The sequence below is a fragment of the Equus caballus genome, chromosome 11 (assembly GCF_041296265.1).
Source record: "Equus caballus isolate H_3958 breed thoroughbred chromosome 11, TB-T2T, whole genome shotgun sequence".
NCBI lineage: Eukaryota > Metazoa > Chordata > Mammalia > Perissodactyla > Equidae > Equus > Equus caballus.
The window spans coordinates 34185967-34207890 of NC_091694.1; the positions used below are offsets into that span (position 1 = coordinate 34185967).

Below are 21924 nucleotides of genomic sequence, written 5' to 3' on the forward strand. Positions count from 1 at the left end.
GAAAGAATTATTTCATTTTAAAGGTAATGCTACATCTTTGGTAATATGTTAATGAATTGAGTAAAATATTCCATGATACAAATGTCAGACCTACTGCAAACTAACAGATTTAAGACAACATTTTTAATTTGTCATAAAATATAATAGCTGCTAGCAATCATATTCACTGTCCAAAAAGATAAAGCTCTCCAAAATCTAGAAAAGATATAATGTTCAACTTAAATAATATGAAAGAGAGTGGTAGAATGATGAAGAAATGTGTTTTATGATGTTCAAAGTAATATTATAATCTCAACTTCCAACTCAAATGAAACACATTTTTACTAAACCTTGTACTCACATCAACTTTCAAAGTATGCGTTTTTGCTTGTGTTATAATTGGAAGTGAAAATAGGACACAAAAGTATATATATACTATATATATATATATAGGATGATCACAGCAATGTTTTTAAGAAAAAACTGTGCATGAATAAAAGCCAAAAGGAAGTGCACTGAAGTATTATTAATGTTTATCTTTCAGATGGTTAGTATAAACATGATTTTTTATTTCTTTCTTCTTTTTGACATTTTCAAAATTTTTTATAATGAGGACATATTTATTTTATATTGACCAAATGAATTTTTTAAACTTACGTTTAAAAGTAAGTATTTACTTCCTATACTGTCTCTTGTGTTTATTAAATACAATTTTTTCCTTCTTTACACTCCTCATGATTGTTTGGGAAAGTGGTATGAGCAAGAATTAAATGCGAAAGTGGATGCTGAGATACGTCAATGTGCCCCATTCAGTGTTACCAGGAAGCAGGTATCAGATCAAGGATCAAACACACTTTGGTCTTCAAAGTAATATAGACACCAAATAGTCATAATTTCAGTTTAACTCTCCTCCCTCTGTGACTAGATTGCTTTGCCTTTGAACTGCCCCCTGGAAAGATCCAGGTGTGTAAACGCTCGGATCTTTCTAAGGCTGACAACTGCTTCCCTTCACCACATTTCATTTTACATAATGATTTCAACATAGGAATGTCATGGTATAAAGTGGTAGGAAAATATAAGATGCTGAAATAGAGTAGAGCAATATAGTTAAAAGGCTGTGGAGTTGCCTGTTGATTGCTGAAGTTTCTGCAGATTTTATCTATAGACCAGTGAATTCTACGGATGAGGAAAGCAATAGAATCTGAACAACTAGGATCAAAAGGAGAGGATGTCTTTGATCATCTATTTAACTGGAAGTAATAGTCACAATTTACTTGAGTATTTTATAGGTGCTAAACTCATCCAAAATAACTCTTTCTCATCTACTTTTAATGCAGCTGTTGGCACTGGTTTGTACAAAGTTTTGTTCAAGAGTCTTTAGGAAAACAGGTATGTGTTTGCCTGATTTGCCTCCATATTGGAGTGCAAAAGAAAAATGTTGGGCATGGAATCATGAATCTTATACATGTTGCCAAGGTAGACAGATTCATGAGTTAGTTACTTTCAAGCGTATCTTAATTAACATGTTTATAACAGTAACTATTTTTTTCAGGCTCTATTCTGGCCCAGCTCTGTATTCTAAGAAAAATCACTGTTTTATTTAACTTGTATTGAGAGCCTTAGGGGCAATCGCTAGTGCCATATCTAAAAACCTTCTTTAAAATTTTATAAATGAATGGTTAAAATGAATCTCCAAAGATTATTTCAATGTTTCCCTGTCAAAGAGGAAAACTTGGGTAATCATTTAAGAAGTTAAGTAAAAGAAAGATCCATTGTAAGCCAGTTAGAGAAGGACAATCTCTGTATGACTCCACTCATATGAGGAATTTAAAAATGTAGACAAGAAAACAGATTAGTGGTTACCAGGGGAATGGGGGTGTCGGGGGTGGGCACAAAGGGAGAAGTGGTGCACCTACAACACAACTGACAAACAATAATGTACTACTGAAATTTCACAAGATTGTAACCTATCATTAACTCAATAAAAAAATAATAATAATAATAAAAAGAAAGATCCATTGTATACAACAAAGTGTAGAGTGGAAATCACAAAAATCTAGGTTTCAGGATAGAATGAACCTTGATGGATACCCCACCTGAGAGTATTCAAAATATGACATAGCTCTGAAAGCTGCCAAAAAAGACTCCTAAATTTACTAACACCTTTGTGTCTGTCAGAGTCCATGTGCTAGGACTAACTGACCAGGACAGCAAGGAGGGAGAGGACAGACTGGAACATTGGCTGAATGGGAAGTTTCCTAGGCCTAGAACACGGTCAGAAATGAATAATGACCCCAAGATCTGGTAAATCAGAAGTGGACAGCACAGGTGTTAGGTGGAGCAAAGCCTACATCTAAGCAAACCTAGATAAGTCAATCAGGCCCAGATAGATGGAGGTACAAGGGTGGAACTGAGAGTTAAGGAATGGGAGAGAGTTGAGATGGACAATGGGTCTACCTGTAAGAAGGATTCTAAGACAGAGACTTGGTAGCCAGAAATGAGTGGAGAGTTGGGATGGATAAACAAAGAAAAAGTCAGGATTAGTTCCTTCTCTTTAAAAGGATGTTAATAATAAAACCGACCTCAAGAGATTGTTGAAAGTATTAAATGAAATAATGTCTAGGGAAAAAAATCCTCAGGACCAGGTGACCAAAAATGGGTCCAGAACAAGAAGGAGCATAGAAGAAGTAAGCAGGAAACTGAAGTGGACCCCCAAGATTCTCTGAATGGTTTTTGTGTCCGAGTTTCCTAATCAGTGCTCCTTCTGACTTCTAGAATCTCAGATTCTGAGACCGGAGCCTTTCCCATCATACCTTCCAGCTGATGCCAACTCTATAGAGGTATGACTTCATTACCACAACTAAGGTAAGGGTGTACAGAACAAAGCTATTTCTCCAGGCCAAAAATAATGTACATCAATGGCAATTTGTTGTCATCTGCTTAACATTAACTCCCCATAGAGGAATAATCTTCTAGGCAAACATGTTTTCTCATACCTAATCATAGACTCTGAAAGCCAAAGGGACCATAAAAGACAAAATAGTCCAACAAGATACCTGAACCAACTACAACATCTCTGTATTTCTTGTCTATTGCTGCATAACAAATTACCCCAAAATTTAGCAACTTAAAACATAATTATTATCTCACACAGTTTCAGAGGGTCAGGAATCCTGGAGCAGCTTAGCTGGGCTATTCCAACTCAAGATCTCTCATGAGGTTGCAATCAAACTGTCGGCTAGGGATGCAATCAATTTAAGGTTTGACTGAGTCTAGATGATTCACTTCAAGCTCACTCACGTGGCTATTGGTAAGAAACTTTCAGTTCTTCATCATGTGGGCTTCTTCATAGGGCTGCTCAATGCATGACGGCTGGCTTCCTAGAGCAAGTGATACAAGAAAAAGAGAAGGATTCCATATTGCTTTTTATGACCTTGTCTCGAAGTCATACACCAGCGTACTGCCTTATTCTATTCATTATAAGTCATTAAGTCCAGCCCACAGTCAAGGAGGGGATGACACAAAATCATGAATAGCAGGAGGTATAGATCATGGGGGCCACCTTGGAGAATGGCTACCACAATTCTCTACAAGATGTCATCTAATTTTTGCAGAAGCACCTTCAGAGATGGGGAGCTAGTCTGAGAGGCAGCTCAATCCATTTTTGAAAAGCAGTATGATTTAACTTATACTGAGTTAATATCTCCAATAACTGCCATACATCCGTTCTAATTCAATCCCAAAATGTTCTTCCACAAGACAATATTCAGCTATTTGGTGACATGCTACCCTTTCAGTCATTGGATGGACAACCAACTCAAATTCCTTCAACTATTTTTTGTGTAAGCGTTTCATTCTGTTTTTCATTCTGATTGCTTGCTTGTGTGCACAGCTTCACTTTGCAAGTGTATGGGCAGAAGTAGCCCAGTACTTTACCAGAGGGCAGAAAGAAGTGGAGAAGATAGGCTCCGAACTTGAGCTGGAAACTCTATTCACAGTGATTGCTTTTTGCCTAGTAATATTATATGATTGATTCTTATCAAGTTTGCAGTTAATTGAAAACTGTAAATCTGTTGCTTTTGTACTGCGTTTGAGCCACATATGCCTCATCTTGAGCCTATGCAGCTGAATTTTAGACCCAAATTCCGGATCTTAAATTTATCCCTGTTAGATTGTTCTGTCTTGTCCTTTACTTGTTTAACAATTTTAAATGACTTACATGTACACTTCTCAAATTGTCTGATGACACAAAGCTTTGAAAGCAAGTTATTTTTGGCAAGTTGGTTTCCTTAACTCTGAGGTGTCAATGATTGTAAGATGCACTATGGATTTCATAATAGTTTTTCAGGAAAAATAACACCACGTTATCCAAATAAATTAACCGTAAGAGATGCATCAGGATTTCAGAAGTATTACAATATGAAAAAAATACATATTAGAATTATATGTAGTATAACAGAAATATAGATGTTGGGTGGCGGCAGCAGCATTCAAAAAGATTTTACCAGACTAGAAAAATTGGATATATCTGAATTAGGGCCAAGAACATAACCCCACTACAAGTCATTTTGTTTATTTAATCATTCTTTCCTTCATTCAAAGGTTCATGGAACATCTGCTATGCGTCAGAGGTAGTGTAAGGCAAAGATGAGTAAGACATGGACTCTGCCCTCTGGAGCTCAGAGTTTACATTAAAAAGAAAAAAAAGTTGAGTTCAAACATTATAGTTTCAACTTCTTTTTGAATACAATACATTGTTTCTCAATCATCTTCAGTGTGGTTTAAGTTGAGTCAAGACTTTGCCTTATATTTGGGTAGATCCTGCCTGCCAAATATTATAGATTTGAGAATGTGGGCTTAACAAATTCATCATCTGGGTGCATTTCCTCTTGGAGCCCTGGATTTTTAAATAAACCATAAAATGAAGGGGTCAACTGTATACACAGATGGATAGATAGATGATAGATAGATAGATAGATAGATAGATAGATAGATAGATAGATAGAAAGAAAAGCAGGAGATGAAACAGAAATTACTTCTGCATTTTCTAGAAAAGACAAACTCATGATCAGACTTTTCTATTAGAAAGCAGAGATTTCTTGGTTAGGGAAGAGACAGGGTTGGGTATCATGCTGTGAAATAATAAGAAATATGTGTATTGGTCTCTACCCTCCCCCTTCCTGACACAGGGCTCCTAAAATCCTTGTAAATAGGGGTGCTAGGAGAATCTTTTGTTCTCACTTTTAGACTTTGACCCCAGTTCCAGGCTCAGAGCTCCTAAAGCCCTTGTAATTTTCTAAGTGAAAAGAGCGCTAGGAGTGTCTTTTGTTCTAATATTTGGTCTTTGACCCTGGTTCCTGACACAGGGCTCCTAAATCCCTTGGAATTTCCTGGGTGATAGGAATCTTGTTTGTTCTAATGAGACAGCTCTGAGTGGGCTCCTGGATGGAGGCTGGCCACCAGAAAGAAGAAGCCATGATTAGAAGCTTGGAATTTTCAGCCCCAATTCCCATTCTCCAGAGGAGAGAGAGGGGCTGGAAATAGTTATTAATTGATCACGCTTACGTGATGAAGCCTCCATAAAAAATGCCAGTAGTATGGGATTTGGAGAGCTTCCAGATTGGTAAACACATCCACGTACCGGAAGTGTTACACACCCCAACTCCACAGGGACAGAAGCTCCTGCGTTCAGGACCTTCCCAGTCCTCTCTCTATGTATCTCTCCATCTAGCTCTTCTTTTGTATCCTTTATAATATCTTTTATTGTGTAATAAACAAGTAAATATAAGTAAGTGTTTCCCTGCATTCTGTGAGCCATTGTAGTCAATTATTGAACTCAAAAGGGGGGTCATGGGAACCCTGACTTATAGCCGGTCTGTCAGGAGTACAGGTGATAACCTGGAACTTGTGATTGGCCTCTGAAGTAGGGGCGCAGTCTTGTGGGACTGAGCCCTTGACTTGTGAGATCTGATGCTAAGTCAGAATTGAACTGAATTTTAGGATACCTGGCTGATGTTGCAGAGAATTGCTTTGTGGGGGAAACACACGCATTTGGTGACCAGAAGTGAGGTTTTCCCTGCTCACATTCACAGACCATTATCACTCATTTTATCCCTTAGGTTGTGAGCAGAGGGCTGAGACCTAACTTTCCCAAACATTTGGAGATTTCCTAAATTCCTGAATCAATCAATTGATCTATCTATCTGTCTATCTATCTATTTATCTATCTTCAACTTTATTGAATGCAATTCACTCTATCTATCTATCTACAACTTTATTGAGATATAATTCACATACCATACAATTCACCCACTTAAAGGGTACAGTTTAATGGTTTTTAAGTATATTCACAGATTTGTGCAACCATCATTACAGTCAATTTTAGGGGATTTTCATCACCCCAAAAGAAACCTCATACCCATTTAACCCAGTAATCACTCCCTATTTACCCCAAGCTCCCAGAACCCCTTGCAACCGCTAATGTACTTTGTGTCTCTATAGATTTACCACTCTGGACATTTCATAAAAATGGAACCATGTGATCTTTTGTGGCTGGCTTTTTTAACTTAGTATAATGTTCAAGGTTCATCCATGCTGTAGCATGTGTCCGTTCTCCATTCTTTTTATTGCTGAACAATTTTCCATTATGTGGATATACACATTTTATTCACCCATTCATCAATTGATGGACATTTGAGTTGTTTCCACTTTTTGGCTACTATGAATAATGTTGTTATAAACATACATGTACAAGTTTTTTTGTGGACGTGTATTTTCATTTCTCTTGGGTAGAATTGCTGGGTCATATGGTAACTCTATGTTTAACCATTTGAGGAACTGCCAGACTGTTTCAAAGTGGATACACCATTTTACGTTCCCACCAGTAGTGTCTAGGGGTTTCAATTGCTCCACATCCTCGTCTGCATCGTTATCTGTCTTTTTGATTCACATCCCCATGGGTGTGAAGTGGTATCTCTTTGTGGTTTTGATTTGTATTTCCCTAATGACCAATGCTGAGAATCCTTACATTATGAGTATGCCAACGTAATGCTGAGCATTACCTAATGTTGAGCATCTTTTTATTTGCTCTCAGCCATTTGTGTATCTTTGGAGAAATGCCTATTCAGATCCTTTGTCCATGTTTAATTGAGTTATTGATCTTTTTATTATTGTGTTGGAAGAGTTTTTTAAATATACTTTGGATACCAGTCCATTATCAGATATATGATTTGCAAATATTTTCTCCCATTCTGTAGGTTGTCTTTTCTCTTTCTTGATGGTATCCTTTGAAGCATAAATGTTTTTAATTTTGGTGAAGTCTAACTTACCTATTTTTTTCTTTTGCCAGCCGTGCTTTTGGTGTCATATCTAAGCAAGCTTTGCCTGACTCAAAATCACAAAGATTTATTCGTATATTTTAATCTAAGAGTTTTATAGTTTTAGCACTTGCCTTTAGGTCTGTAATCCATTTGAGTTGATTTTTGTGTGAGGTGTGAGGAAGGGGTCCAAATTCATTCTTTTGCATGTTGATATTCAGTTGTTCTATTATCATTTGTTGAAAGACTTATTTGTCTATCTTTAAATTGTAGATTATTTTGGGTAAATATTAATAGTATCTAAAATTTGTTGAGCACTATGTATGTGCTAAGCAGTGTTCCAAGGTTTTTACATATGTTACCTTATTTAACTCTTACACTAATCCTCAGGGACTTTATTTCCCTATCAAGGATGAATGAGGAGAGAAGTGTGGAGAAAAGAAGGAAACTGAATGTTAACTGCTTCTCAGGGGGAGAAATAAGAACTTGAAGGAGGTAGCCCCAGCTCTTTTATTCTTTTCATTGCTTTTAATACCAATGGCAGTGACGAGACTCTCTGATATGGATGGCATAATGTTAAGGGAAAAGCAAAAGCAAAGGATAGGGTATCTACTCAAATCTTAATTTGCTGCTATCGAGAAGAATGATATTCTGACTAGAAAAAGTGACAAGATGGTTAAGAGACAAGCAAAGCTCTTGATAGGGGTAATGATGCTTAGAGAATACTGTATGACAACATTGAATTTAAAGCTCTTGGCCCAGAGGGATATAGTGAAGAATGACGGATCCTACAGATGAGATAATTCAGCTGTTGCCATCGTTTTCACTGAAATGTGGACAACAGAAGTGCTGTAAGAGTGAAGACTTGCTGGTTTTTGAAATGAATTAGATACCCAATTCTGTCAATCATAGAAGAGAGTTTGGCAGCCAGTACAGACAAAATCCTAGAATGGCTTTTAAAGTGGGTGTTTTGTGATTATTTAGGAAGAGAAGGGGTAACCAGCAGGAGATGGCGTAGGTTCACCATTCAAGATGACGTCAATTTGTTAGTAATAACTCTATCCGTATATACGTTGGTAACATTTAATAGTGTGCAGTACCAGCTCTCCACAAATTATATTTTCAGGTTGAAAAACAATATTCGAAGGGATAGGATTTAATAATTTGGAAAATTAGTAATTCTTTTCCAACAATAATTTGGCACTTTAAATTTGAATAAGGTTTGGAAAAAGATCTTATTTCTGTGTGTAATTCCATCCCCTTGTTAACTTGATTCATTAAATCTGTTCCGTTTACATAAGGACATAAATATTTTAGAGTAAAACTCAATTTAATAAATGAACAAACTTATTAAGATCTAATTACTTTTCTAAGTTCCATGTTTTAAAAATCATAATTAGAATAAGGATTACAAACTATTCTACATGGAGCCTTCAGGGAGGTTTGACTTATCTTTGCATAATTTTATTTGTTTTAAAGCTAAACATGCATTAATATGGAATGCAAGGTTTTTAATTGGAGTCATTTCATATTGATAAAGCAAAGTTTTATTAAATACAAATGTAGTATTATTATTTAAGATAGGCAAATGGGGAAGAAAAGCACCCCAAGTGGAAGGAATTACTGATTAGGCTTCATATTTCCCCACACATAAACAATTATATATATTACTTATGAACATAAACAATGGATGCAAGTATGGATATAAGTAGAAATAGTACAAAATTGTTCATGGAAGTAACACAAGTCAGCTTTAGGGTAGTGATTATCTGAGGGGAGAGAAGATAGGGCAAAGGAGAGGTTATGGCTTTATTTATATCTGTAGTATTTTAAGAAAGGTAAGAAAGAGAGTAGGTTTCTTATGTTATTTTCTGAACGTTTGAAATATTTTGTTAATTGAAACTTTAAAAACAAAAGAAAAAAGCAGCTCAATTCTCTGTTTTTCTTAAGGATCCAAGTGTTTACCACCTGTCGATTTGAGAACATGGTTAAATAGGCTTAAAGGGTGCCTAGGGAGTTGATTTTTATAATCTTAGTATATACTAATAATAACAACAAATAATACAGTTTATTAAGCACATACAATGTGCCAGGCTCTATGCGAAGTGCTTTAAATATGCTCTCTACAGCTCTGACAATAACTGTGTGAAGAAGATATTTCCTTCATTCCCATTTAACAGATGGCAAGGTGAGCTGTAGTTCCAATCTATTACTGGTGATAAAATATACTAAGGGAAAACTCAGACTTCCAAATGTCAAGTTTAATATCCTAAAGATCATTTCTCATGTAATAGCATTCTTTTTTCTGAGTTAACTCTACATTTTAATATGTTTACTTGAGAAAAATCAGAAAATATGGACCGGGAAAAAAGAAGATAAAAATTGCCTGTAATTTCACTATCACCCAGAGAAAATTACTACTAGCATTTTGATAGGTGCCCTTTCATATGTTTTTCCATGCATAAATTTGTATGAACTTTCAAATGCTTTGAGAAGGAACTGTGTCAAGAATTTCTCTATTAGTATTGCTTATGGCACATAACATAGAATAAATTAAAAATCTGGCTTTATTCCATACATGCCTGTATATTTTTCAAAGCAGAGTTTTAAACTGGAAAAAAAACTTCATTAAAAAATCTATACAACTTATGTGAAAAAGAAATTATGTAGATAGGCTACTTTTTTAAAAATCCTGGCATTTATTATATTGATGTATCTACTACAAAGACTAACTGGACAATTACTATGTTATATTTGCCAGTAATTTGTAGAATCAATAATGAGCATATTACTTGTTGTGGACAGTTTATTTCAAAGGACAAGGGATCTTCATTTTAAGGAAAACGGAAAATGGCTATATAAAATATGAAAACCAGTATTTCTTTTTTTTTTTTAAAGATTGTCACCTGAGTGAACAACTGTTGCCAATCTTCTTTTTTTTTTCCTGCTTTTTCTCCCCAAATCCCCCCAGTACATAGTTGTATATTTTAGTTGTGGGTCCTTCTAATTGCGGCATGTGGGACGCTGCCTCAACATGGCCTTGTGAGCGGTGCCATGTCTGCGCCCAGGATCCGAACCAGCGAAACCCTGGGCTGCCGAAATAGAGCACGTGAACTTAACCACTCAGCCGCGGGGCTGGCCCCCAAAACCAGTATCTCTCAACTTTAAATTTCTACCATGCAGTTGTAATCCAAAATGCTCAAAAAAAAGAAAGCAAAAGTTAACTTGAGAAAAGATACAACTTATATATTGCTTTCAAAAATCCATATAGATGTTTTCCCAAGTATCTTTAATTAAGTGGAGAAGTGTGACATGCAGATTATCGTGAAATCTCTCTACTCTTCCTTCCTGGGGAACATCCCCATGAGAAATGAAACATTCATTAACAAATACTTGTTAAGTACCCTTGTGTACAAGGTATTAATCCTTCATCAATTACATAAATCCAAAGTATTGGTGCAATTTTCGACCACCCGGATAGTATTTATGTTACCTGTCATGGACAGGAAACATTGATTTCTACTATTTTTTTCCAATTTTTTTTACCATGGTAAAATACATATAACAAAATTTACTGTCTTAGCTATTTTTAAGTGTGTAGTGCAGAAGCATTAAATACGTTAATATTGTCACGCAATCATCACCATCTATCTCCAGAACTCTTTTCTTGCAAAATTATAACTCGAAACCCCTTAAACAATAACTCCCTCCTCCCCTCAGCCCCTGGCAACCACCATTCTATTTTCTGTCTCTATGATTCAACTACTCTATGTACCTCATATAAGGGGACTCATACAGTATTTGTCTTTTTGTAACTGGCATAGTTTACTTAGCATATCCTTAACGTTCATCCATGTTGTAGCATATATCAGAATTTCCTTCCTTTTTAAGGTTGAGTAATATACCAATATTGTAGGGTATATTAAAATATGTGTGTGTATAGCATATTTTGCTTATCCATTTATCCATTGATGGACACTTGGGTTGCTTTTATGTATTAGCTATTGTGAATAATGCTGCTATGAACATGGGGACACAGATACTTCTTTGACACTCTGCTTTCAACTCTTTGGGTTATATACCCAAAAGAAGAATTACTAGATCATATGGTAATTCTATTTTTAATTTTTTAAAGAACTCCATATCATTTTCCATAGCAGCTGTACCATTTTATGTTCCCACCAAGAGTGCACAAGGATTCCAATTTCTCCATATCCTTGCTAACACTTATTTTTTGTTTCTTTATTAGTAGCCATCCTAATAGATGTGAAGTGGTATCTCACTGTAGTTTTGATATGTATTTCCTTAATAATTGGTAATGTTGAGAATCTTTTCACGTGCTTATTGGCTATTTGTATATCTTCTTTGGAGAAATGTCTACTCAAGTCCTTTGCCCAATTGTTGAGTTTTAGGAATTCTCTATATATTCTGGATATTAATCCTTTATCAGATATGATTTACAAATATTTTCTCCCATTCTTCGTGTTGCCTTTTTACTTTCTTTCTTCCTTTTTTTCGTTTTTGGTGAGAAAGATTTTCCCAAGCTAACATGTGTTGCCAATCTTCCTCTTTTTGTATGAGAGCTGCTGTAACAGTACGGCCACTGACAGATGAGTGGTGTAGGTCTGCACCAGGGAACTGAACCCAGGCTGCCAAAGCGGAGCACACCAAACTTAACCACTAGGCCACTGGGGCTGGCCTGCCTTTTTACTTTCTTGATAGGGTCTTTTGATGCACAAAATTTTTAATTTTCATAAAGTCTAATTTGTCTATTTTTCTTTGTTGTCTGTGCCTTTAGTGTCTTATCCAAGAAACCATTGCTAAATCAAATGTTGTGAAGATTTTGCCCTATGTTTTCTTCTAAGCGTTTTGTAGTTTTAGGTCTTACATTTAGGTCATGGATTCATTTTGAGTTACTTTTGGTATATAGTTTTAGGGAAGGGTTCAACTTCATTTTTTTGTGTGTGGATATCCAGTTGTTCCATCTGTTATTGAGAATTGTATACTGAAGCCTCCAACTCATGTTGTAGAACTGTCTATTTCTCCCTTAATTCTATAAATTTTTCTTCCTGTATTTTGATGTCTGTTAGTAGGTGCATGAATGCTTATAACTGTTCTATCTTCTTGCTATTTTGACCCTTGTATTAATATATAATGTCCTTCTTTGTCTCTTGTAGCCTTTTTTTTTGGTTTAAAGTCTATTTTGTCTGATATTAATATAGCCATTATACTGTTGCATGGAATATCCTTTTCCATCCTTTCATTCCAACCTATTTATGTCTTTGGACCTAAGGTGAGTCTTATAGACAATATATAGTTGGATCATGTGTTTTTATCCATTCTGTCAATCTGTCTTTTGATTAGAGAATTTAATCTATTTATATTTAAAGTAATTAATGATGAGGAGGGACTTAGTTCTGTCATCTTTCTATTTGTTATCTATATGCCTTATAGCTTTTTGGATCCTCATTTCTTGCATTACTATCTTCTTTTGTGTTTAGTTTGATTTTTTTTTTGTAGCGAAGCATTTAAATTTCTTTACCATTTCCTTTTGTGTATATTCTTTAGCTTTTTTCTTTGTGGTGACCATGGGGATTACATTTAACATCCTATAACTTTAGTTATAACACTGGAGTTTGAATTTATACCAGCTTAACTTCAATAACATACAAAAATTCTACTCCCTTAACAGCTCCATCCCTACTTCTTTCAGTTGATGATGTCATGAAATTACAACTTTATATATTGTGTCCAGAAATATAAAGTAATAGTATGTTAATGTGTTATTCTCTTAACTTGTATAGAAAACAAAAAGTAGAGTTACACACCATTGTTTCAATAATACTAGCTTTATAATCGCCTATGTATTTACCCTTACATTTTTTTTTCCTTCATACAGCTTCAAGTTACTGTGTAGTGTCCTTTCATTTCAACCCACAGGACTCCTTTTAGTATTTCTTGCAGGTAGGTCTAGTGTCACAAACTCTCTCAGTTTTTGTTTATTTGGGAATATCTTAATTTCTTCAGCAACTTTGAAGGACAATTTTGCCAAAAACAGGCATACCTTAAAAATATTGAGGGTCTAATGAACAGACATTTCTCCAAAGAAGATATAAGTATGGCCAATAGACACATGAAAAGATGTTCATCATCGCTAATCATCAGGGAAATGCAAAACAAAACTACACTAAGATATCACCTTACACCTGTTAGATTGGCACAAATATCCAAAACCAAAAGTGACAAATGTTGGAGAGGTTGTGGAGAAAAAGGAACCCTCGTACTCTGTTGGTGGGAATGCAAACTAGTGCAGCCACTATGGAAAACAGTATGGAGATTTCTCAAAAAGTTAAAAATAGAAATACCCTATGACCCAGCTATCCCACTACTGGGTATCTATCCTAAGAACCTGAAATCGGCAATCCCAAGAATCCCATGCACCCCTATGTTCATCACAGCATTATTTACAATAGCCAAGACGTGGAACCAACCTAAATGCCCAGAAACTGACGACTGGATAAAGAAGATATGGTATATATACACAATGGAATACTACTCAGCCATAAAAAAGGACCAAATTGTTCCATTTGCATCAACATGGATGGACCTTGAGGGTATTATGTTAAGCAAAATAAGCCAGACAGACGAACTCTATATGACCCCACTTATAGGTGGAAGTTAACATATAGACATGGAGAACTGATCGGTGGTTACCAGGGAAAAAGGGGGGTGGGGGGAGGGCACAAAGGGTGAAGTGATGTACCCACAACATTACTAACAATAATGTACAACTGAAATCTCACAAGGTTGTAATCTATCATAATCTTAATAAAAAAAATATTGAGGGTCTAGTTCCAGACCACTGCAATAAAGTGAATACCATAATAAAATGAGTCACACAAATGTTTTGGTTTCCCAGTGCATATAAAAGTTATGTTCACACTATACTATAAGTGTGCAATAGCATTATATCTAAAAAAAAAGTACATACCTTAATTAAAAAATACTTTATTGCTAAAAAATGCTAACTATCATCTGAGCCTTCAGCAAGTCATAATCTTTTTGTTAGTGGAGAGTCTTATAAAAAAATGCAGTATCTGTGAATCTCAATAAAACAAGGTATGCCTGTATAGGATTCTTGGTTGACAGTGCATTTCTTTTAGCACTTTGAATACATCAGCCCACTGTCTTCTGGCCTCTGAAATTTCTGATGAGAAATCTGCTGATTATCTTATTGAGGATTCCTTGTAAGTGATGAGTCGCTTCTCTCTTGCTGCTTTTGAAATTCTCTCTTTGTCTTTGGACAGTTTGATTATAATGTATCTTGGTATGGGTCTCTTTGAGTTCGTCTTGGAGTTCATTGAGCTTCTTGGATATCTATATGCATGTATTTCATGAAATTTGGGAAGTTTTTTGTTGTTATTTCTTTAAGTTTTTCTCTCTCTCTCCTCCTTCTAGGACTCCCACAGTGTGTATTTTAGTCCACTTGATGGTGTCCCACAGTTCCCTTTGTCTCTGTTCACTTCTATCTTTTTTCTTTCTGTTTCTCAGACTGGATAATTTCCATTATCCTATCTTCGAGTTCATTGATTCTTTCTTCTGCCTGCTCAAATCTGTCTTTGAATCCCTCTAGTGAACTTTTTATTTCAATTATTGTACTTTTCAGCTCCAGAATTTTTTTTGGTTTCTTTTAAGGTTTCTATCTCTCTGTTGACTTTTTCTTGACTTTCTCCACATCTTCCGTTGGTCCTTTGAGCACCTTTAAGACAGTTGTTTTAAAGTCTTTGTCTGGTAGATTCACCATCATGTCTTTTTCAAGGACAGTTACTGTTGATTTTTTTTTTTCTTTGAATGGCCCATATTTTCCTGTTTCTTTGTATGCCATGTGGTTTATTGTTGAAAGCTGTACACTGAACGTAATACTCTAATAATTAGAATGTAATAATGTGGTAACTCTGGAAATCAGATTCTCCCCCTTCCCCAGGGTTTGTTATTTTTAGTTCTAGTTTTTTGTTTTGTTTTATTTTGTTTTTTAATTATTGTAGGCTCTCTCTATGCTAAGGATTAGCCTGAGGTGTAAACTTAAGGTCTTCTCAGGTCTTTTCTGAGCCTGTGCCTTCCCCTGGGCATGCACAATGACTTTTTAATTTCCCCTTTATATGCGTTGCTTTTGAATGTCCTAGTCTTCAATGTCTAGCTCCCAAAAGGGTTAAAATAAAAGGCGAAGAGGGGAAAAAGACACTGGCTCATTAAATCCTCTGGAAATCAGTGGGGGAGGGCCTTGCATCAATGAGGGGCCAATGTGCAACAACAATGGCCACAGCCTCTTTATCTGCACCTCTGTCATCAGAAGCAGCAATCAGTGATCAGAGCACAGATCCCTGTTATTTGGAGGACAAGGTCCTTTTTGCCCACTTTGGCTTCCATGAACTGTGTGCAAGCTGCTCCAGGAATAGATGCACAGCTTTCTACAGTGGAGCTGAGGTGTGAGGGATGGGTAGCTGCTTCTGTGCTAAGAGCTGAAATTGACCAAAATTAACCACAATTTACCATCCGGCTTTCCTCTGAAAGTTGTAAGCCTTCAATAGACTCCAGAGTTCTAAAATTACATCAGACAGATTCTGCCAGTGCAATTATTATCTAGGTGGACAGACAGATTTCTGGTGCTTCCTACTCTTCCATCTTTCCAGGATCCTCTCTCTATTTTTTTGAGCTATCGAGTGCTTGCTACATACCAGGCACTGTTCTAAGCATCAAGGTTCTAGGAGTTTGTTGTAATTCTTTCCTCATTTAAATAAACATATACTTTTATACCTGATTTTGTTCTTCTGACTCTGCATTTTTTTTCTTAGAGAGGGTCCCCAACATTTTATAGATTTCAGGTTACACAAAGCTTGAATCTGCCCCTGCTGTGGCATCAAGAAAGTGACATGTTTTAATTCAAAATGATCCCTAGGGTGTCTAATCTTCAGTGTGGCTCCTGTCTTACTTCCGTTTTTGCTTCTTGAACACATTATCATCCCCATCCTGCTCTCTGCCAATAGGACAGTGTCACAACAAGATATGGGAGGCAAGCTTACCAAAACATGAGTCACCTTTTCTCTGTTGGTGAGAGTAAATTTCTAGAGTTGCCAGATTTGGCAAATAAAGATAAGGATTCTCTGTTAAACTTGGATTTCAGGTAAATGTTACATGGGACACACTTATACTAAAAAGTTTTCTTGTTTATGTGAAGTCCAAATTTAATTTGTAACCTATATTTTATCTGGCAACTCTGTGAATTTCTCAAAAATGTACGTTTAGCACAAGGATTAAGTTTTGTTCATCTTTCTGTGGAACTAGAACAGTTCTCAAATCAATGATAGTGGTGTTGAGTACTAACATCAGTGGCTCTTCTTAACCTTGTCTGGGAAATAAGAATCTAATGCAACTTATGGATCCTCTTCCTAGAAAACACACAAACACGAAACACTTTGCACACAATTTCAGAGCCCTAAAGCATAATTTGTAAACTGTCCCTTCTTGCTCTTCCCCCAACTCAGACCTCTTATGTAGAGCTCCTTGTTAATGCTTTATTATTTATAAAGTACTTTCATCTTCACAACAGTCTTATAATAAAACTATCTCATTTTGTAGATGAAGAAACTGAGACTTGGGTTCAGAAACATTACGTACTCAGTAATTATGATTAGAACTCATTCAGTTCTTCCCATTTCAACTCATGGGCTGTTTTCACCATGCCAGCCTGCCTCATAAGTCTTCCTTCTTATGATATTCTGAGTTCTACCAGCATTTTTGTATGGAAGTGAGAGTAGAAAAGTGAAAAGGGCATTTGGTTGAGGAGTCCTGGGTACTAGTCTTAATTTCTTCACTAAGAAGCTATATGACTTTGGCCAAGACACTTCACCTCTCTGGGCCTTAGCTTACCCATCTGTACAATGGGGTAGCTGGACAACATCCTCTGAGAAGCACTAATATTCTATGATTCTAAAGTGCCTTTTCCATTGTCCGAATTTTCCTAGTTGGAAATTGGGAAATTACTTACAAAAGTAGTAAATCTACTTTCGTGACCTTCTAAAGTACAGAGATTACAGATGTACTCATAGGAGTTTGAGGTTAAAAAAGCTAAGGAGTTAGGGAGATATGAAGTTGCTCTACTTTAGGGGTTCCATGACCTATAGTATCCTATAGTATAAAGAGTTCCATCTTCACCTAGGCAGAGTATGAGGGGAGTCTAAAGGCACAGAGGAATGAGGTGAACCCCCCTGAGCAGACCTTGGGTTTGCGATGGGTGTAGAGTTTTGCTATAGTCAAATTCCAGGCTTTGATGCAGCGTTGCTGGTATAGTGGTGAGCATAGCTGCCTTCCAAATTCCAGGCTTTGCTTTTACCATCACCCTTTGGCTGAGCTTGGGGGAGACAGAGCCTGAAGCTGGAGAACCCTACTCAGACCATCAGTCCTGCTCAACTTTCCTTGGCTACCCTCCATGGAGTGAAGGGCTTAGAGCCACTAGTACCAGGAGGCACTTTCTTCACTTTAGGATTTAAAGGGAAGCTTTTCCTTTGAAGCTCAAGGGAAGAAGTTCCTGGATTTTACTTCCTTGTACCTAAAAGAGCAACTAACTGGGGTGGCCCCTTGGCTGAGTGGTTAAGTTCGCGTGCTCCGCTGCAGGCGGCCCAGTGTTTCGTTGGTTTGGATCCTGGGCGCAGACATGGCACCGCTCATCAAACCACGCTGAGGCAGCATCCCACATGCCACAACTAGAAGGACCCACAACGAAGAATATACAACTATGTACTGGGGGCTTTGGGGAGAAAAAAGGAAAAAAATTTAAAAATCTTAAAAAAAAAAAGAGCAACTAACTAAATTCCTTTGCCAGTGGCTATATTCTCTTCTTCCCTCACATTGGTTTACAGAATGCAGATAATTCCCAAGTGCACATACCCAAGACTAATAAACATCCAATACCTCAGGGGAATCGTAACTAATAACCTTAAGTCAAAATAATGTGTCAAGAAATATCTTGGCAGTTATCTCAGTGGGTTTGCCAATTTGGGAAAGTTTCTAAGAAATGCTTATAAACCAAATGGTTATGCCTCACCAGCATGGTGGTGAAATGGGCAGATGCACGGGAGGCCATTCCAAAGAGAGAAAGCAGCATGTGTAAGAAGTCAGAGACTTTGGTATGGTGAATTTGAGGGAGGAGAGGGCATTTCTCTTTTTCCTTTTCTTCCTCCCAGACAAACGTCATCCCCAGAGTTAGCCACAAGTCACCTTCCTTGCATTGCCTTTCCCATTCCATTCTTCTTCCAGGGAAAGATTGAGACACGAAAGTCTCTCAGACAGACTAATAATTTGGTGCCTCTTCAAAATGTTATACTTAAAATATTTATTAGGTAGGGTTAGGGAAAAACTAATATTTTTATTGTTATATTAAAAAAAGAAATTCAACCACTCGCACTGGCTGAAGTAGAGTCAACATTCTGGAAAAAAGGAATGTCATTTTTGCTGTAATTCTTGTCCTCATTTCTATTTTCTTTTGCAATTTACTGAATCAGACTACTTGGGAGACATACCAAAGAATTTAGAATTTAGGCTTTGTTCAATAGTTTAAAATTCATTCCAGAAAAAACAGCTTGGTGCTATGCATGATTTGATTTCAGAATTTCAGTTGACTTCACATGCAGCTGCTCGTGGCAAAACTAATCAACAGACATAGGTCAGCTCTGAAAAGGAAGTTTTTGTTTTTTAAAATTTTCACATGAAAGCATTGTCTTCTTTGGTGGAAGCAAAACCAAATTATCTTTCACCAGGAAGGTAAGGAGTTTCATACAGAAACCTGAGTTAACTAGCACATTTCTGGTTTTCATGGCATCTCAAATGTATTGGTGCCTGGAACAGGTACCTGGATTTCTCACTCCTTAATACAGCTGTGTCCCTCAACTAAATGGAACTGTGTGCTCCCTCTGGCCTTCTACAGTCCTCTACTTTGCCTTGATTAGAGGTAATACTTATCACATAATATTGTAATTGTTTTTGCATTTTTGTCCTCTGCCAGACTATGAGCTTGCTTAGGTCAGAGACCATTTTGTCTTCGTGATACCCAGTGAGCCCTCAATAAATGAATGAATAAATGCCATGGGCAGCTAGGGAAAGATCAACAGGAGCTAGGCCTGTGTGTGAGACATCAATGAAGAACCTGAAGTCTCACTGGGCAAAGCCTGAGAAACCCTGAGCAATCTTAAGTTGCCAAAAATTCAAAGAACTTAGTCACACATGGGCCTTTTTTGTTCATGGACCACACCAAACACTTACTGTCTCTAATTTGAAACAAAACAGAATTAAGTGTAATCCAGGTACTGACCTAGGATCTTTACACGTATTTATTATTACATTATCATAACAACCCTAGGAAATAGGTGTTATTAGCCTCTATATTACAGGTTAAATGACTAAATTCAGAAAGGCTAAGTAAGTCTATGATCACTGAGCCAGGAAGAGATCAAGCTGGCCTTTGAATCCAACTCTGCCTTCTCATTCCAGCATATCTCCTGTTATAGTTTCACATTACATATCTCACTATGGAGCTGTAAGGAAGAAGGGACACTCAAGTATTACATTAATTAGAATTTTCATATGATATTCAAGGAATCAGAGACTAATTCTCTCCAGCTTCAGCCCTGAAATTGAAATACAGTAATGTTAGACATAAACATATATCTTGATTTTCCCCCAAGGAATCTCCCTCTCTTATCCACACAGTGAGCATTAACAATTAATGGGAAGTGCTTTCCAAACCATATAACATCATTCTTAATATTTATGATGCCCACGAAACACACAAGCATCTGTTCTGTAGAGTGGTAGCTATTAAAGCATCTTTAAGTGCCAAGCACTCTCTCATGTAGACGAGTCAAAGCTGTAAGCAGTTGCCCCCCTGGAGGTAAGTAAATAGCAAGGATTCCAAGAAGATGGGAGAAAGACAGTTTTAAACTCAACTCATCTTAAGGAATATTAATTCATTTTATTATGGCCAAAGTACGTAGTAATTTGAAATGGAATCAAGTTATATTTAAATGGTTGACATGATCTTTCATATTGAGCATTACTGCAAGGTACCCCTAAAGGTGAAGTTAAGATTTCCCTCTGAAAAATAAAATTAGAAAAGAATCAAAGTTCTTTTGATGGATGAGATCATACATCAGCAGGAATGACAGATCTAAGAAGTCTGCTGTTAAAGGAAGACTGAAGAGTTGGTACACCCAAAATTCAATCAAGGTGGCCTGGGAGTACCCTCAGGGAACAGGCCTGGCTTGAGGTAACTACTAAGAAAAAAAGTCTTTTATTCTGCCTGTAAAGAGAATATGTTAATGGAAGAGAGCGGTCAGCTTGAGTCTCTGATAGCAGTTGAATCAGTGGATCCAGGTACCTTCACCAGAACTTCCAAGTATTTGACAAATAAAATTTGTTTTGATAAAATAACTAGTACAATAGTACATTGGCATATATATATATGTGTGTGTGTGTGTGTATACACGTGCAAATGTAATACCAGTGTACTAGCATATATATATATATGCCAGTATGGCTAGCGTGAGCTAGTCTTTGTATATACTGACACAGTTTAGTTTAGCAAAGCTGAGAACTAGACTTTAAACATGGCAATCACTTGTAAACAAATACTGCCACTCAGCCTTTCCCAGCTGACACTTCTTCAAATCGCAAGAAACACAAGATTAACTTAGCCTTAATAATAATAATAATAATAATAAGGGTAACTAACAGTTGTTGGCACTTACCAAATGTTGGGCATACTTCTAAAGCTCTACATATGAATTACCCTCTTGCATCTTCACAGCAACCTCATGAGGTGAAAGAAAAAACTGATGCATACAGAGATTCTGTGATATGTGCTAGGTCACCCGCTAATGAGTGGTGGAGCCTAAATTCTAATTTAAGTGGGCCTTTGGCATTCTTAACCACTCGTTGGAGGTGAGGGATAAGGAGAAAAAATGTAAATATATTTGAATAAAATGTTTAAGGAGGAGTTCTTTTGTTCTTTTGGTGTCAAGACAAAACTTAAACTGTTTCAAATAAAATGTTGGGTGAGGCTCACCCTAAGCCAAGTAAGGTATTCTTCTCCCATAATATCCTATGCTTATCTCTGTCATTGCCTTTACTTCTCTGTGTTAAAATTATCTGCTTGTATGTTCATTATAATTATCCCACTTGACCCCAATAACTACATGATTATTTTCTCTTTTGTTTACTACTGTATCTTTGGTGCAAAGAACAGTGTTTGACAAATGGTAGGTGCTGAAGAAATATTTGTTCAAATAAAAAGAAGGGTTAGGGACACTGGGAAGGGACAGGGGTGTTAGTTGATTACTTTAGAGATTAATTTAATGATTAAAAGAAGCAAGAAACAAAGTCAGCCAGTCGCTTCATGGGAACTGAAAATTCAGAAACAGAGCTGTTCTTGTATCTTGCCACCTACCTCTGGTGTCTTGCCTCTGCACTTTTTTGCATGAATATTCCATTTTACTTTGTTTTCAAACAGGCTTCCTTTGCATACTTACAGTTTGTGCCCCCTTTTACTTTTGGCTTTTGTGAAACTTTGGGTAGCCTT

At 36.6% G+C, this 21924-nt stretch overlaps 1 long non-coding RNA gene across 2 annotated transcripts in view; it reads left to right on the plus strand.

Annotated features, from left to right (window-relative positions):
• LOC111775682 (uncharacterized) overlaps positions 1-21924 on the plus strand; it is a 154744-nt gene that overhangs the window by 83282 nt on the left and 49538 nt on the right. For both annotated transcript variants that reach the window (XR_011423293.1, XR_011423294.1), the window contains exon 2: positions 2755-2844. This is a non-coding gene — a long non-coding RNA (uncharacterized lncRNA). The remainder of the gene's footprint in view (positions 1-2754; positions 2845-21924) is intronic.